Source organism: Macaca thibetana, chromosome 2 (assembly GCF_024542745.1).
Source record: "Macaca thibetana thibetana isolate TM-01 chromosome 2, ASM2454274v1, whole genome shotgun sequence".
NCBI lineage: Eukaryota > Metazoa > Chordata > Mammalia > Primates > Cercopithecidae > Macaca > Macaca thibetana.
This window is the reverse complement of record NC_065579.1, coordinates 92474598-92490229: the sequence shown is the minus strand read 5'-3', so window position 1 is coordinate 92490229 and position 15632 is coordinate 92474598. Positions and strand designations below refer to the sequence as shown.

General features: G+C 41.6%; 1 protein-coding gene, 1 non-coding gene and 1 pseudogene across 3 annotated transcripts in view; 1 reads left to right on the top strand and 2 right to left on the bottom strand.

Annotated features, from left to right (window-relative positions):
• Nucleotides 1-15632, bottom strand: part of XYLB (xylulokinase) — a 103324-nt gene that overhangs the window by 8130 nt on the left and 79562 nt on the right. The window contains exons 21-22 of one of the 2 annotated variants that reach the window (XR_007723472.1): nucleotides 5309-14838; nucleotides 214-850 (exon numbers count right to left, since the gene is read on the bottom strand). The gene's annotated coding sequence lies outside the window, so the exon portion shown is untranslated. Of the gene's footprint in view, nucleotides 1-213; nucleotides 851-3318; nucleotides 14839-15632 lie in introns of those variants that run through there. The other variant, XM_050780318.1, reaches the window with a different exon arrangement.
• Nucleotides 466-545, bottom strand: LOC126949509 (small nucleolar RNA SNORD45). The gene has a single exon (XR_007723788.1). It is a non-coding gene; the product is annotated as a small nucleolar RNA SNORD45 (small nucleolar RNA).
• On the top strand, nucleotides 1875-3093 carry LOC126948484 (palmitoyltransferase ZDHHC7-like; annotated as a pseudogene).

Sequence of the window (15632 nt, the reverse complement as noted above, 5' to 3'; positions counted from 1 at the left end):
TCTGTGTTTGAAAATGGCACCTTGCTGTAGCTGCTTAGTTTTCAGGAAGGGCGTGGGACCCAGTTCGAGCTCTCTCCCTGGGGCAGTTCTGTCCCATGGTCTCACAGCAGCTGCCTATGTTAGTTTCAGGGGTTGGCAGGGTTGAGGGTTGTCCTGTGGCTACGATTGCAAGATTCCACAGAGGAGATGTGGGTTGCTCCATCTCTCACTTACCTATGTTGGGAAGTCACTCCTGGCTCCCAGCTGATCCTGACCAGCGGGCTGTGTCTCTCCTTTCTCCTTCTCCACATTTGGTGTTTCCTGTCACTTCTCTGTTGAATTCTAGCAAATACTCTTGGGTAATGTATTTGAAGTGTCACTGTCTATACACTATTTTGTTCTTCTAAGTGGGAGAGGCAGGAATGAAATGCTTCTAGTCAGTCATCTTGAAGCCTTTAGTCAAGCATTTTTAAATTTATTGTTTTCTAGGTATCACAGTAATTTTAGAGCTACAGTAGTAATAATTAAACTTAAGATTCAGAATATATGCCAGCTCATCATCAATCCTCTAGCTGAGGATTTTTAAAAAGCCATTGGCCAGGTGAGGTGGCTCACACCTGTAATCCCAGCACTTCAGGAGGCCGAGGTGGGCAGATCACGAGGTCAGGAGTTCGAAACCAGTCTGACCAACACGGTGAAATCCCCTCTCTGCTAAAAATACAAAAATTAGCCAGGTATGGGGGCGTGCACCTGTAATCCCAGCTACTCAGGAAGCCGAGGCAGGAGAATCGCTTGAACCAGGAGGCGGAGGCTGCAGGGAGTGGAGATCGCGCCATTGCACTCCAGCCTGGGCAACAGAACGAGACTCCATCTAAAAAAAAAGAAAAAAGTCATTATAAATATGGACTTCTAGAGACATGCAATATCATTTTTTAAAAAGACTAAATGGATGGAACTGATGGCAGATTAGACATTAAAGAAAAATGAGGTCCATGAAATTGAAAACATAGCAATAGGAAGTGGCCAAAATAAAATCCAGGGAGAAAACACTGGAAAAAAGTGAACAGAGACCCTCCCTATGATCTGTGGGAAAATATAAACTTGTCTAACATAGGTATAGCCAACATTCTGAGGAATAGAGAAAAAAAAATTCTCTATAAAATGTTAGAAATTTAGAAATTTAGAAAAATTTAGAAATTTTAGATATTGTAGAAATAATGGCCAACATTTTTCCAACTTTGATGAAATTATAACCCCACAGATCCATAAAGCTCAGTAAGGTCTTAAACTCACATAATGATCAAATCACTGAATATCAATGATAAAAAGAAAATCATAAAAGCAGCCAGAGGAAAAAGACATATTAATTATGTGGGAAAGAAAAAGGATAAAATTAACGGAGGACAGAAGCTTATCAGAAATTATGCAAATTGAAACAAAATTGAACAGTGCTTTTAAATACTGAAAGAAAAAACAAAACTGTCAATGTAGAATTCTACATGCTAGAATTTGAAAAAGAAAATATCTTTCAAAAATGAAGGCAAAATAAAGACTTTTTGCAGACAAAGAAAAGCCAAAATAATTCAGTGCCAGCAGAACTTCACTACAAAAAAATGTTAAAAGAAGTCCTTCAGGCCAGGCGCGGTGGCTCACCCCTGTAATCCCAGCACTTCTGGAGGCCGAGGATCACCTGTCAGGAGTTTGAGATCAGCCTGGCCAACATGGCAAAACCCTGTCTCTACTAAAAATATAAAAATTAGCCAGACGTGGTGGTGTGCGCCTGTAATTCCAGCTACTCGGGAGGCTGAGGCAGGAGGATCGTTTGAACTCAGGAGGCAGAAGTTGCAGTGAGCCGAGAACGTGCCACTGCACTCAAGCCTGGGCAACAGAGCAAGACTCCGTCTCACCTGACGACCCCGCCCAGACCTCAGATCTGATCACATAGGACAGTATGCACCTTAATATCCTGAAGAAGAGGCACAAAATGTTCAAGTGATGTTTAGAAACAACTTGGGAGGGTGCGTCAGTGAAATCATGCAGCCATCAGGACACAGGCTCCGGGACGTGGAGCATCATCCTCTCCTGGCTGAAAATGACAATGATGACTCTTCGTCATCCTCCTCTCAGGTTGACGTGGCAGACAGGGTCTGGTTCATCCATGACGACTGTGGCATGATCTGTGCTGATGTGACATGGCTTCCGGTCATCTATGCAGACTTTGTGGTGACTTTCATCATGTTGCTGGCTTTACTCTGTGGTCAATGGGGTCATCTTTAACTACTTGGCCGCGTTTGCCCTGTTGTCCCACCTGAGAACCATGCTCACCGACCCCGGGGCAGTACCCAGAGGAAATGCTACAAAAGAATACATGGAGAGTTTGCAGCTGAAGCCCAGGGAAGTGATCTACAAGTGCCCCCAAGTGCTGCTGTATCAAACCAGAGCTCACCCACCACAGCAGTATTTGCAAAAGACATATTAGGAAAATGGATCATCACTGCCTGTGGGTGAACAATTGTGTAGGAGAAAAGAATCAAAGATGTTTTGAGCTCTTCACTATGTATATAGCTCTGTCTTCAGTCCATGCCCTGATTCTCTGTGGATTTCAGTTTATCACCTGCGTCTGAGGCAGTGGACTGAATGCAGTGATTTTTCACCTCCATTCACTGTAATCCTGTTGACCTTCCTGTGCCTGGAGGGTCTTCTGTTTTTCACTTTCACTGCAGTTATGTTTGGCACCCAAATCCACTCCATATGCAATGATGAGAGGGAGATCCAGTGATTGAAAAGCGAGAAGCCCACATGGGAGTGGAGGCTGCCCAGGAAGGGATGAAATCAGTCCTTAGGGACCCTGTTACTCCCCTGGATGAATCCCTTTGTCAGCTTCTGTTTTAGGCGACTGCCCAGGAGACCCAGAAAAGGCGGTCTGGAGTTCTCAGTGTGCGGCCTTGCTCATCAGGCTGGAACTTACTTGCTCACAGACTTCCACTTATTTATTTGGGGTCTGACGGGTATCGACAGCTCATCTGTGACCAACAGGACAACTGGAACCTACACAAACCAATTGCTTGCAGCAAGCAGAGTTTTATAAATATTTATAGTCACAGATGGCAGATTCTCCACACCAGAAGAGGCTCTCCTCAGTCTCCACCTGTACAACCATGGATAGGTGATAAAATAGGATCCTTGAGCCGGGCGCGGTGGCTCACGCCTGTAATTCCAGCACTCTGGGAGGCTGAGGCGGGTGGATCACCTGAGGTCAGGAGTTTGAGACCACCCTGGCCAACATGGTGAAACCCCATCTCTACTAAAAATTAAAAAAAAAAAAAAAAAAAAGAGCCAGGTGTGGTGGTGCACGCCTGTAGTCCCAGCTACTTGGGAAGCTGAGGCAGGAGAATTGCTTGAACCCAGGAGGTGGAGGTTGCAGTGAGCCAGAGATTGAGCCACTGTACAGCAGCCTGGGCAACAGAGTGAGACTCTGTCTCAAAATAAAAATGAAAAAAACAGAATCCTTGGTGCAGAGCTTAAAATTATGCCAGAAAGCAAAGAGCTCCCCTCCTCGGGGACTTGCCTTAAACTGGCCTGGTTTGTACATTTTTTGCTGGATGCATCAAGAAGCAATCTGTGACAAATTCTGAGGCTCTTCCTTTAAGCCTGCCGTCCACTCTAAGAGAAGTTGGTGTCTCCCTCCTGGGAACTGTTTTGCCTTCTGTTCATCTGTGAACTGTTTTGTTTTTGTTTCTAATTACTCTCTACCCTATCCGAATTAGGGCTTCCACCACTGCTGATGAAAAACCACAAAGGGGCCTACTTGAGCCAACATCTTAGCTAAGTGAGTAAACCTGCAGGGGTTTGATAGTGGACTCTGTCACCGCAGAAGCATGTACGCCTTTGGGAGAAGAATTGCATCACAGCCAGAGGGACAAAACATGGATCGTGGGTGATCCTGGAGAAACGAGTTTCCAGAGATTGTTTTGCATATTCATTTGCACATCATTGTCTGGGTTGGACATGGGTATTGGACTTCAGTGAGGCTTTAAATATGTATATCCTGTTATCAATTTAAAAAATTATCCAAGTGGTTGAATCCTGTGAGACTTGGCAAGTGTGTGCAAATCAAGTATACGTGACTTTTCAACCTCTTCTTTCAATGTAACTTTTTTTTTTCCAAGACGGAGTCTCGCTCTATCACCCAGGCTGGAGTGCAGTGTCACGATATCGGCTTACTGCAGGCTCCACCTCCCGGGTTCATGTCATTCTCCTGCCTCAGCCTCCCAAGTAGCTGGAACTACAGGCACCCACCACCACGCTCGGCTAATTTTGTTTTTGTATTTTTAGTAGAGACAAGGTTTCACTGTGTTAGTCAGGATGGTCTCGATCTCCTGACCTTGTGATCCACCCGCCTCGGGTCTCCCAAAGTGCTGAGATTACAGGCGTGAGCCCCGGCGCCTGGCCTCAATATAACTTTTATATGAAATAAAGTAATTAATTGACAGTTTAGAAAAAAAGAAAAAAGTATGGGCATAGTTTTTCTTTTGTTCACATTTGAGCCCCTCTGGGAACAGTATACTTTTGCATTTTGTCCCCTAAAAATTTGTATGTTGAAGCCCTAGCCCCCAGTGCCACTGCATTTGGAGATAGCACCTGTAAGGAGGGAATGAAGATTAAATGATGTCATAAGGGTGGGGCTCTAATCCAATCTGACTGGTGTCCTTATAAGAATAGAGGGGGAGGGTCCATTTCAATATGGCCAAATAGGAACAGCTCTGGTCTGCAGCTCCCAGCATGATCAATGCAGAAAATGGCTGATTTCTGCATTTCCAACTGAGGTACCTGGTTCATCTCATTGGGACTGGTTGGACAATGGGTTCAGCCCACAGACGGTGAGTGGAAGCAGGGCAGGGCGTTGCCTCACCCCAGAAGCACAAGGGGTTGAGGGATTTCCCTTTCCTAGCCAAGGGAAGCCGTGACAGACTGTACCTGGAAAAACAGGACACTCCTACTCAAATACTGCACTTTTCTAATGGTCGTAGCAAACAGTACACCAGGAGATTATATCCCATACCTGGCTCAGTGGGTCCCATGCCCACGGAGACTTGCTCACTGCCACTGCTAGTGCAGTAGTCTGAGATCGACCTGTGAGGCAGCAGGCCAGCAGAGTGAAGGGGGGCATCTGCCATACCTGAGGCTTGAGTAGGTAAACAAATGGGTCGGGAAGCTTGAAATGGGTGGAGCCCACTGCAGAGCTGCAAGGCTTGCTGCCTTTGTAGACTCCACCTCTGAGGGCAGGGCACAGCTGAACAAAAGGCAGCAGAAACTTCCGCAGACTTACATGTCCCTGTCTGACAGCTCTGAAGAGAGCAGTGGTTCTCCCAGCATGGTGTTTGAGCTCTGAGAATGGGCAGACTGCCGCCTCAAGTGGGTCCCTAACCCACATGTAGCCTAACTGGGAGACACCTCCCAGTAGGGGCTGACTGACACCTCATACAGGTGGGTGCCCATCTGGAACAAAGCTTCCAGAGGAAGGATTAGGCAGCAATATTTGCTGTTCTGCAGCTTCCGCTGGTGATACCCAGGCAAACAGGGTGTGCAGTGGACTTCCAGCAAACTCCAACAGACCTGCAGCTGAGGGACCTGTTAGAAGGAAAACTAACAAACAGAAAGGAATAGCATCAACATCAACAAAAAGGACATCCACACCAAAACCCCACCTGTAGGTGACCAACATCAAAGACCAAAGGTAGATAAAACAACAAAGATGGGGAGAAACCAGAGCAGAAAAGCTAAAAATTCTAAAAACCAGAGTGCCTCTTCTCCTCCAAAGGATCATAGCTCCTTGCCAGCAATGGAACAAAGCTGGATGGAGAATAACTTTGATGAGTTGACAGAAGTAGGCTTCAGAAGGTCGGTAATAACAAACTTTTCCGCACTAAAGGGGGATGTTCGAACCCATCACAAGGAAGCTAAAAACCTTTTAAAAAGATTAGACGAATGGTAGTGTACAGAAGATCTTAAATGACCTGATGAAGCTGAAAACTGTGGCACGAGAACTATGTGACACATACATAAGCTTCAATAGCCGATTTGATCAAGCGGAAGAAAGTGTATCAGTGATTGAAGATCAAATTAATTAAATAAAATGAGAAGAGAAGTTTAGAGAAAAAAGAGTAAAAAGAAATGAACAGAGCCCCCAAGAAATATGGGACTATGTGAAAAGACCAAATCTACATTTGATTGGTGTACCTGAAAGTGATGGGGAGAATAAAACTGAGTTGGAAAACACTCTTCAGGATATTATCCAGGAAAACTTCCCCAACCTAGCAAGGCAGGCCAACATTCAAATTCAGGAAATACAGAGAACACCACGAAGATACTCCTTGAGAAGAGCAACCCCAAGACATGTAATTGTTAGATTCACCAAGGTTGAAATGAAGAAAAAAAATGTTAAGGGCAGCCAGAGAGGCAGGTCGGGTTACCCACAAAGGGAAGCCCATCAGACTAACAGCAGGTCTCTTGGCAGAAACTCTATAAGCCAGAAGAGAGTGGGGGCCAATCAATATTCAACATTCTTAAAGAAAAGAATTTTCAACCCAGAATTTCATATCCACCCAAACAAAGCCTCATAAGTGAAGGAAAAATAAAATCCTTTACAGACAAGCAAATACTGAGAGATTCTGTCACCACCAGGCCTGCCTTACAAGAGCTCTCAAAGGAAGCACTAAACATGGAAAGGAACGACTGGTATCAGCCACTGCAAAAGCATGTCAAATTGTAAAGACCATTGATGCTATGAAGAAACTACATCAATTAATGGGCAAAATAACCAGTTAACATCATAATGACAGGATCAAATTCACACATAACAATATTAACCTTAAATGTAAATGGGCTAAATGCTCCAATTAAAAGACACAGACTGGCAAATTGGATAAAGAGTCAAGACCCATCAGTGTGCTGTATTCAGGAGCCCCAACTCATGTGTAAAGACACATATAGGCTCAAAATAAAGGGATGGAGGAACATCTACCAAGCAAATGGAAAACAAAAAAAAAGCAGAGTTGCAATCCTAGTCTCTGATAAAACAGACTTTAAACCAGCAAAGATCAAAAGAGACAAAGAAGGCCATTACATAATGATAAAGGGATCAATTCAGCAAGAGGAGCTAACTATCCTAAATATATATGCACCCAATACAGGAACACCCAGATTCATAAAACAAGTCCTTAGAAACCTACAAAGAGACTTAGACTCCTACACAATAATAATGGGAGACTTTAACACCCCACTGTCAATATTAGACAGATCAATGAGACAGAAGGTTAACAAGGATATCCAGGACTTGAACTCAGCTCTGCATCAAGCGGACCTAATAGACATCTACAGAACTCTCCATCCCAAATCAACAATCAACAGAATATACATTCTTCTCAGCACCACATCACACTTATTCCAAAATTGACCACATAATTGGAAGTAAAGCACTCCTCAGCAAATGTAAAAGAACAGAAATCACAACAAACTGTCTCTCAGACCACAGTGCCATCAAATTAGAACTCAAGACTAAGAAACTCACTCAAAAAAGCACAACTGCATGGAAACTGAACAACCTGCTCCTGAATGACTACTGGGTAAATAATGAAATGAAGGTACAAATGAAGATGTTCTTTGAAACCAAGGAGAACAAAGACAAAACGTATCAGAATCTCTGGGACACATTTAAAGCAGTGTGTCGAGGGAAATTGATACCACTAAATGCCCACAAGAGAAAGCAGGGAAGATCTAAAATTGACAACCTAACATCACAGTTAAAAGAACTAGAGAAGCAGGAGCAAACAAATTCAAAAGTTAGTAGAAGGCAAGAAATAACTAAGATCAGAGCAGAATTGAAGGGAATAGAGATGTAAAAAACCCGTCAAAAAATCAATGAATCCAGGAGCTGGTTTTTTGAAAAGATCAACAAAATAGACTGCTGGCAAGACTAATAAAGAAGAAAAGAGAGAAGAATCAAATAGATGCAATAAAAAATGATAAAGGGGATATCACCACTGATCCTGCAGAAATACAAACTACCATCAGACAATACTATAAACACCTCTACACAAATAAACTAGAAAATCTAGAAGAAATGGATGAATTCCTGGACACATACACCCTCCCAAGACTAAACCAGGAAGAAGTGGAATCTCTGAATAGACCAATAACAGGCTCTGAAGTTGAGGCTTTTTCTACCAACCAGAAAAAGCCCAGGACCAGATGGATTCACAGCCAAATTCTACCAGAAGTACAAGGAGGAGCTGGTACCATTCCTTCTGAAACTATTCCAATCAATAGAAAAAGAGGTAATCCTCCCTAACTCATTTTATGAGGCCAGCATCATCCTGATACCAAAGCCTGGCAGAGACACAACAAAAAAAGAGAATTTTAGACCAAATATCCCTGATGAACATCGATGCAAAAATCCTCATAAAATACTGGCAAACGGAATCCAGTAGCACATCAAAAAGCTTATCCACCATGATCAGTTTGGCTTCATCCCTGGGATGCAAGGCTGGTTCAACACACACAAATCAAGAAACGTAATCCATCACATAAACAGAACCAACAACAAAAACTACATGATTATCTCAATAGATGCAGAAAAGGCCCTCAACAAAATTCAACAGCCCTTCATGCTAAAAACTTTCAATAAACTAGGTATTGATGGAATGTATCTCAAAATAATAACTATTTATGACAAACCCACGGCTAATATCATACTGAATGGGCAAAAACTGGAAGCATTTTTTAAAACCAGCACAAGACAGGGATGCCCTCTCTCACCACTCCTATTCAGCTTGGTGTTGGAAGTTCTGGCCAGGGCAATCAGGCAAGAGAAAGAAATAAAGGGTATTCAATCAGGAAAAGAGGAAGTCAAATTGTCCCTGTTTGCAGGTGACATGATTGTATATTTAGAAAACCCCATCATCTCAGTCCCAAATCTTCTTAAGCTGATAAGCAACTTCAGGAAAGTCTCAGGATACAAAATCAATGTGCAAAAATCACAAGCATTCTTATACACCAATAACAGACAAACAGACAGCCAAATCATGAGTGAACTGCCATTCACAATTGCTATAAAGAGAAATACCTAGGAATCCAACTTACAAGGGATATGCAGGACCTCTTCAAGGAGAACTACAAACCACTGCTCAATGAAATAAAAGAGGATACAAACAAATGGGAGAACATTCCATGCTCATGGATAGGAAGAATCAATATTGGAAAATGGCCATACTGCCCAAAGTAATTTATAGATTCAATGTCATCCCCGTCAAGCTACCAATGACTTTCTTCACAGAATTGGAAAAAACTGCTTTAAAGTACACATGGAACCAAAAAAGAGCCCACCTTGCTAAGACAATCCTAAGCAAAAAGAACAAAGCTGGAGGCATCATGCTACCTGACTTCAAACTATACTACAGGGTTACAGTAACCAAAAAAGCATGGTACTGGTACCAAAACAGATATATAGACCAATGGAACAGAACAGAGGCCTCAGAAATAACACCACACATCTGCAACCATCTGATCTTTGACAAATCTGACAAAAACAAGAAATGGGGAAAGGATTGCCTATTTAATAAATGGTGCTGGGAAAACTGGCTAGCCATGTGTAGAAAGCTGAAACTGGATCCCTTCCTTACACCTTATACAAAAATTAATTCAAGATGGATTAAAGACTTAAATGTTAGACATGAATCCATAAAAACCCTAGAATAAAACCTAGGCAATACCATTCAGGACATAGGCATGGGCAAGGACTTCATGTCTAAAACACCAAAAGCAATAGCAACAAAAGCCAAAATAGACATTTTGATCTAATTAAACTAAAGAGCTTCTGCACAGCAAAAGAAACTACCATCAGAGTGAACAGGCAACCTACAGAATGGGAGAAAATTTTTGCAATCTACCCATCTGACAAAGGGCTAATATCCAGAATCTACAAAGAACTTAAACAAATTTTCAAGAAAAATACCAAACAACCCCATCAAAAAGTGGGCAAAGGATATGAACAGGCACTTCTCAAAAGAAGACATTTATGCAGCCAACAGACACATGAAAAAAAGCTCATCATCACTGGTCATCAGAGAAATGCAAATCAAAATGACATGAGATACTGTCTCACACCAGTTAGAATGGCAATCATTAAAAAGTCAAGAAACAACAGATGCTGGAGAGGATGTGTAGAAATAGGAACGCTTTTACACTGTTGGTGGGAGTGTAAATTAGTTCAGCCATTGTGGAAGACAGTGTGGCGATTCCTCAAGGATCTAGAGCTAGAAATACTGTTTGACCCAGCAATCCCATTACTGGGTATATACCCAAAGGATTATAAATCATGCTACTATAAAGACACATGCACACGTATGTTTATTGCAGCACTATTCACAATAGCAAAGACTTGGAACCAACCCAAATGTCCATCAATGATAGACTGGATTAAGAAAATTTGGCACATATACAGCATGGAATACTATGCAGCCATAAAAAAGGATGAGTTCATGTCCTTTGCAGGGACGTGGATGAAGCTGGAAATCGTCATTCTGAGCAAACTATCACAAGGACAGGAAACCAAACACCACATATTCTCACTCATAGATGAGAATTAAACAATGAGATCACTTGGACACAGGAAGGGGAACATCACACACCAGGGCCTGTCGTGGGGTGGGGGGGCTAGGGGAGGGATAGCATTAGGAGAAATACCCAATGTAAATGACGAGTTAATGGGTGCAGCAAACCAACATGGCACAGGCATACCTATGTAACAAACCTGCACGTTGTGCACATGTACCCTAGAATTTAAAGTGTATATATACACATACACCTATATATATATGTGTGTGTATATATATAAAGAAAGAATAGAGGGGGGGACACCAGATGTGCATATCCACAAAGAAAAGACCATGTGAGGACACATAAAGAAAGAGAGAGGCCTCAGGAGAAGCCAAATCTGCAAACACCTTGATCTTGGACTTCTGGCCTCCAGAACTAAGAGGAAATAAATGTCTGTTGTTTAAGCCACCCGGTCTGTAGTGTTTTGTTATGGCAGCCCTAGCAAAATAACCCAACTGTAATAGGTTAAAATGTGCATATCGGCAATGCCTACAGCAACCACTAAAAACTAAAACAAAGAAGCTGTTGCAGGTTGAGTTCATGAGTGAACTCAAACCAGAGCAGAGTTCAAGAGATGAGCAGAGATGGAGTTCAGTGTGTAGGGTGTTTATTAAGGAGTGCTCTTGGGACAAATACCTGTAGAATGAAGGCGACACAAGCAGGGGTGGGCAGGATGAGAAGCCAGGTTGTTATGCTAGCCCAATAATAGCCTTGGCCAAGTCCACATGAAACTACAGAGCTAGAATGACTCTTCAGAATTGTGCTGAGTTGGATTGAGATGGTCAGACCTTAATATTCTTGCATTCAGCACGGGATCTTAGTCACCTTGGGAAGGGGAATGACCTTGAGCAAGGTAGCTCTCTGCAATCATGGCAATCCCTGAAGGGTCTGTCAGCAGAAAGCTATCTGTCAACAGGTCTCCCAGCAGGGGAAACAATAATGACTTCTTGAAGTATTTCTTGATTTGAAGAGGAACCTGAGCAGCATTTAACATCATCCATCACAGAAATCTAACCAATAAATGGAGTAGAGATAAAATGAGATAACAAAAAATACTCAAATAACTCAAAAGAAGGCAGTAAAAGGGGAGGGGACAATGAACAGCTGGAACAAATAGAAAACAAATAGTAAGATGTGGGATTTAAAGAAACTACATCAATAATTATGTTATGTAAATGGACTCTAAACACTCCAACCAAAAGGCAGTGTTTAGAGTTCAAGAAGGTTAAAATTTAAATGATTTAAAGAAACCTATAACATGCAAATGCTAGTCTAACAAATGATGGAGTGACTGTAGTAATATCAGGAAATAGTATTCAGAACAGTGAATATTAACAGGGGAAAAGAGGGACGTTTCATGATAAGTGGGTCAAATCATCATGAAGATATAACAGTCCCAAATGTATATGTCCAAGTAATAGAACCTCAAAGGATATGAAGAAAAATGGAAAAAACTAAAAGGAAAAATGAAGACATACACAATATGGTTGGAGATTTTACTACTGCTCTCTCAGTAATTGGTATAACAAGTATATAGAAAATCAGTTAAGACATAAAAGATGGTGAACAACACCATCAACCAAATTCGACCTTATTGTCATTTACAGAACACTCAACAAGAGAGAAGACACATTTTTTTTTCAAATGCACAAATAATATTCCCTGAAAATTAAACTATATGCTGGGCCAAAAGATAAATGTCAATAAGTTTTAAAATCTTGAAGTTATACAGAGCATATTCTTAGACCACACAGATGACGTTAAATAACAAAACCAAATTCTAGCAAAAAGGTATCTGGAAAATCCCCTAATGTTTGGGAATTAACCTAAGAATTAAAGAAAAATAGCAAAGGAAATCAGAAAACATTTTGAGCAGAATGACAATAGAAACAGAACATATGAAAATTTATGGGATACAGTTAAAGCAGTGCATACAATGAAACTGATAATGTTAAGTGCTTATGTTAGGAAAGAGGAAATGTCTTAAATCAGTGATGTAGATTTCCACCTTGAAAAACTAAAAAACACTGACCAGGCATGGTGGCTCACACCTGTAATCCCAACATTTTGGGAGGCCAAGATGGGTGAATCACTTGAAGTCAGGAGTTCTAGACCAGTCTGCCCAACATGATGAAACCCTGTCTCTACTAAAAATACAAAAATTAGCCAGGTGTGGTGGTGGGTGCCTGTAGTCCCAGCTACTTGGGAGGCTGAGGCAGGAAAATTGTTTGAACCAGGAGGTGGAGGTTGCAGTAAGCCAAGACCATGCCACTGCACTCCAACCTGGGCTACAGAGTGAGATTCTGTCTCAAAAAAAGAAAAGAAAAGCTAGAAAAAGCAGAGCAAATTAAACCTGAAGTAAATAATAAAGAATGGAAATCAATAAAATAGAAAAAAGTATGATCAATAAAATTGATAAACTTCGAGCTAGACTGATTCAGAAAAAAGAGAAAAGTTGCAAATGACCAATTTCAGAAATGAAAAAGAATTCTTTCACTGCAAGTACTACAGACATGCAAGGATAATAAAGGAATATTAAAATTTTTTATGCTAATAAATTTGACAAGTTAAAATGGAAGATTCTGGCCAGGTGTGGTGGCTCACACCTGTAATCCCAGCACTTTGTGGGAGGATTACAGGAGTTCAAGACTAGCCTGAGCAACATGGTGCCAAGACCAGCTCGGTTGTGGAGACCCTAACCCAGCAGTGCTAGAGGAATTAAGACAAAGACACAGGAATACAGTATAAAGTGAGGATTAGGGGGCTGACAGCCTTCAGAGCTGAGAGCCACAAACAGAGTTTGACCCAGACATTTATTGACAGAAAGCCAGTGATAAGCATTGCTTCTGTAGATTGTATATTAGCTAAAAGCATTCCTTATGGGAAACAAAGCAATTTCAGTGAGGAGCAGAGAAACAGGCTCCAGTTGATTATCTGCAGCAAAAACATGCTCTCAAGGCACAAGCCTCTCCTGCTATCATTTGTAGTTTGAGCAGTTTTTCACTCCAGGCAGGGCCAGGTGTTCCTTGTCCTGCTCCATTAATCCAACAACTTTTAGCAGTGTGCATGACAGCCATCATGAGCATGTCACATTGCTGCAGAAATCCTGTTTATGGCCAGTTTCTTTAAGGCTTGTTTATGACAGGGTTAGGGCTTGCTACCAACATGTCCCCCCTTTTTGTTTTTGCAAAGTGATAAAGGCATAGGCAGCTTTGTCACAGTAGGCTACTTCTCACAGGATTCGGGATCCACATCTGCAGACTATATAAAGACAAACAACACCGATTAAAAGCACAGTCATCATTGAAATCACAGAACCTCCAAGAGTCTTGATCCATTTTAACAGGTTAATAGCTGCTAATCCATCTGAAGCACCTTCAAGCACTTTAGTTCCTGGCATTAGCGTCAGATGTGCCTGAGAAGCTTGAAATATTTGTTCCTTCAGTTTTGTAATATCTAAAGTAAATTTCCAATATGACCTTTCAAATGTTTCTTAACTCTTTCCCACTCATGCTCTGTTTCATTATACAGATAAGGAGTAATGCAAAAATCAGAAGTATTCCAATCACATTGTAGCTGCATTCTATATTCTAGACTAACTACTCGATCTCCTAGCCACGTTACAGTTTGTTGGAGATAACTGATTTGATTAGCTAGTTTCTGGTCTATCTTAGTTTGGGAATTCCACAGGAAAGTAGAAATTTTCTGCCAATTATTTACATAGTCTGCTGTTTGTACTGTGGAATGCAAAGCAACTCCATCTGCCGCAGCAGTAACTGTGACAGCAATCAATCCTATAATGATTAAAATTAAAGTAGCAATGAAACACTGAGAGTGTCTCAGAGTCTTCTGAAGAATTTCAGTAATAATATGCACAGAAGGAGAGGCTTCCCAAGGATGGGAAAGCTTTACAGGTATCCATACTCCTTCTTGGGCTCTTACCACTAAAATAGAATGATCAGTATTATACAAGGAAGAATTCACACAAGAAAACAATCTACATTCTTGACAAGTCACGTGATGATTAGGGAGATCAAGTTTTAAATCACCCACTACAAGCAGGAAAGGTGGACTTATTGTCAGTCTCGACATGGCTGCAAGTGGGGGATCCTCAGGTTCCTCCCAAAATCTCTTCCTCAGCATCTGGCTCATGATAAGGTTTCAGGTGTCTTGATGATATCCAAATCGGCTGCTGGTTTTGGCCTGGAGAAACACAAATATAACCTCTACCCCCATGTTATGATTTTACCTATTTCCCAACTTTTTGTTATTGGATCTCTCCACCAAACCAGTTATGCTGCTTCTGTCTTTGAAGCTGGTGTCTGTAGATGCTGTTCAGCTGCTAATAGCATCCGGCCTTTAGGCAGGCTCAAAAAATTTAAAGTTAATAATGCTAGATTTAGTTGTATGTGTGGAGTCCTATAATCACTGTTCCTCTAATAACTGTTCCCCCCTTCTGCTTTTGTAATTGTTGTTTTAGGGAGTGATTCATTCTTTCCACAATGGCTTGCCCTTGTGAATTATATGGGATGCCAGTAATGTGTTTAATATTCCATATAGAGAAAAATGTAGCTAGAGCTTGGCTTGTATAGCCTGGAGCATTGTCCATTTTAACTGAAGCTGGAATGCCCATGACTGCAAAGCACTGCAGAAGATGCCACTTAACACAGAAGATTCCCCCGTTTGGCATGTAGCCCAAACAAAGTGAGAAAATGTATCTACACATACATGTACATAAGCTGGTCTCCCAAAAGAGGGAACGTGTATGACATCCATTTGCCAAAGAGAATTAGGTTCCAATCCTCGAGGATTAACTCCTCCTGTAAAAGATGAGGAATGCACCATTTGGCAAGTTGGGCATTGCTGGATAATAGCTTTAGCTTCTTTCCAGGTAATGCTGCATCTGCGTTTGAGACCAGAGGCATTAACGTGGGTTAAATTGTGAAAGTGTCTAGCATTAGATAATGCCATAGCAACTAGGCGATCAGCCATTTGAT